Source organism: Sturnira hondurensis, unplaced genomic scaffold, assembly GCF_014824575.4.
Source record: "Sturnira hondurensis isolate 20B ecotype Veracruz unplaced genomic scaffold, ASM1482457v3 Scaffold0007865, whole genome shotgun sequence".
NCBI lineage: Eukaryota > Metazoa > Chordata > Mammalia > Chiroptera > Phyllostomidae > Sturnira > Sturnira hondurensis.
Window position 1 is genome coordinate 12690092 of NW_028080496.1, and position 2868 is coordinate 12692959.

At 45.3% G+C, this 2868-nt stretch overlaps 1 pseudogene; it reads left to right on the forward strand.

The window, feature by feature from the left end:
• The first annotated feature begins 396 nt into the window (after nt 1-396).
• LOC118992091 (cytochrome c oxidase assembly factor 6 homolog) lies at nt 397-1044 on the forward strand (annotated as a pseudogene).
• Nucleotides 1045-2868: the final 1824 nt, after the last annotated feature.

Below are 2868 nucleotides of genomic sequence, written 5' to 3' on the forward strand. Positions count from 1 at the left end.
GGGAAAGGAATCTTGGAGAAGGCACCATCTTATATGGTAGAATTAGCTAACATTGCATGTACAGTATATGTTTATAAGGTTTTAACTTTTATTTCCTAGAATTAATAGTACGTGAATGCAAATCTAGGATTTGGTTCTCTTTCTCTGCTAAAAACACAAGGTTTACTTTAGACTATTCGTCTGCTCTTCATAAGGAATTGAAAAAAAAATTTGATCTTTACATTTAAATTATTCTGCCTGAGAAATCAGTATTTTATATTTTAAAATAATTTCCTGGAGCCCCAGCCTGCAGGCGAGTTGACCCTTCTCCAGTGCCAGGACTCAGCATGCCACGTTCTCCCCCGCGGAGGTGGGTGGTGGGCAGTGCTGTCCCTTCTTCTGCCAGTGAGGAAGAGGACAGGCTCTGGGCGGGCGGGGAGCTCGAGCCCACCAGGATGGCAGCCCCGTCCCTGAAGGAGAGGCAGGCCTGCTGCAGACGGAGCCTGGGATGACTGCTGGAGGCGTTTGGATGGGAACGTAGAAGATGCTGCACTTCTGACTTACTGACTGGGGAGCTGTCGGTGAGTTTGACTCCTAGACTGTTGGACCCCGTTATCCCATTAAAAATAAAAAACTTCTAAGACACACATTTGAATCAAGTTGTCCCCAGCAGTGGCTAAAACATTTTGATAAGAGAAAACACTACTTAAAATTTAAAGGAAAACTGGAAGAGCCCTGGCTGGTATAGCTCAGTGGATTGAGCTCGGGCCTGTGAACCAGACGATCACGGTTCGATTCCCAGTCAGGGCACATGCCTGGGTTGCAGGTCAGTTCCCCGCAGGGGCCAGTTCCCAGCAGGGGATGCACAAGAAGCAACCATACATTGATGTTTCTCTTCCTCTCTCCTTCCCTTTCCCTCTAAAGATAAATAAATAAATATTAAAAAAAAAACTGGAAGCAGGGCAATTACAGCATTCAAAATCAACTGCAGAGCCACAGGCTGTTCCTGACCCTTTCAGAGAGAGAGAAGCTCTGCTTCGTGGGCATCCGAACGTGCACCGCTGACTGCGGGCCAGCAGTGATTTGAGTCGTGGGAACATCAATACTACTGCTATCTGTACGGGTAACTTCATGATTAAAATGACCACATAACAGGAGACTCCATCATTCAGACCATGAAGAATTGAAATAAAATGGTATGAAAAAGCTATTAAATTAGCTTTAATTTAGTAACATGTATTTTAAGAAAACAGTAAAGCCTATTATAAAAACATAATAATAATTTCTTCTGCTTCCTATTGTCTTTATTTGGGCTTTTATTACTGAAAAAAAAACCCACCTAAATTCTTAATAATAAAAGAGCCAGATAAATTACAGCTATGTAACCTACTATGTTTGCTTGTGACATATTTGAATTATCACTTGGGTTTAGTAAATGACAACCTATCATTTCACAATGACCTCACGTCTGGCCTGGAGCCCCTGAGAACAAACACTACTCTTCTCTGAACCACTTCGCCCTGAGCCTGGACTGTGTGATACGGCCCTCCAGGCCCTCCCCACAGACAGGGGAAATCGCAGCCTCACACCGGCCACTGCGTGGGCCGCTCGGAAGCTTCCCAGCCCGTCTACACCACCACCTCAGACATGGAGACCAGAAACCAGGATACCCGTCGGGTTGATGCTGTGGACTCATATTTAGAAATGTTGTTAAGTGGATGCCATCTGGAATCATAAAGTATTTTTTAATGGTTAATCTTTGTTTCTTTCCTTTGTTTTCATAGAATTCTTCCTCTGTAAATCTCCAAGGGCTACAACACATGGCATATCCTTGCTGCTGAGTTCAACAAGCAATTCACCAGATCTTCAGAGAGCAGTAGGTAACTAAACAAAAATGGATTTATATTATTCCAAAGAAGGAAGAATGCTTCTTCTTCTCTTGAAAAAAAGGGGACTAAATAAGGTTTTAATTTTTTTGTTACTAAATTTATTTGGATAACATTGGTTACTAACATCACATACATTTCAGGGGGAGTACTTTATAACACCTGCGTACCCCACTGTGTGCCCTACTTCCTGATCTCCTTTCCTCACAGTGTATTTGACCGAAGCTTTACACTCTTTGTGCTGCCCCCAGCTGCCTCTCCTCTGGTAGCCAGCACACTGTGGTCTGTGTCTTTGAGGTGGTTGTTTGTTGGTTTGAGTGGGGCTTTTTGTTCCCTCTCCCTCATTGGGGTGATCCGGCCCACTGGGTCGTCCTGACCTCTTGACTAATGAAACCCTCTTCCGTGAGGCCACACTCCGATCAGCATCACTGCAGATACATATATCTCTCTATGTTGTTTCCCAGGAAGTGAGATGTGTCCATAAACAACTTCCAAATGTCACTGCAGGAGTTGTCCAATCATGTCTCTTATGTGCCCCTGATTATTGGCCAGAGCCAGGAATGTCCTGTAGAATGTCCACCAGGTGGGCTGTTGTGCCGCAGCTGTCCACTTCCTGGTCATTCACTGATATCAGGCTAACTGATGTGTAAGCCAGACCACAGACTCCCTTCCTCTGTTAGCAGGGCCCAGGGAGCTTCCTGTGAGTCCAGGGGTCTGGGCCGAGAGAGGGACCCACTGCAGAGCAGGAGGGACTGAGGGCCATTGGGCCATTACATAAATATTTGTACTTCAGGCTCTGCCTAGATGCAGTCCTGTGTGGATCACTTTAAATGGATGCTGTGATCTTCCTCTGTGTGGCCTCTATGACTCTGTAGGTGACATCACACCCAGGTCATAATGGACAGCTCAGGGTCCATGGCAACCTGCTCCCATGGTTCAGCATGTCTTCTTTGAAAGCAGAAAACTTTTTGGGGCAAGTCACAGTCCATTTTGGTGGTTGTTG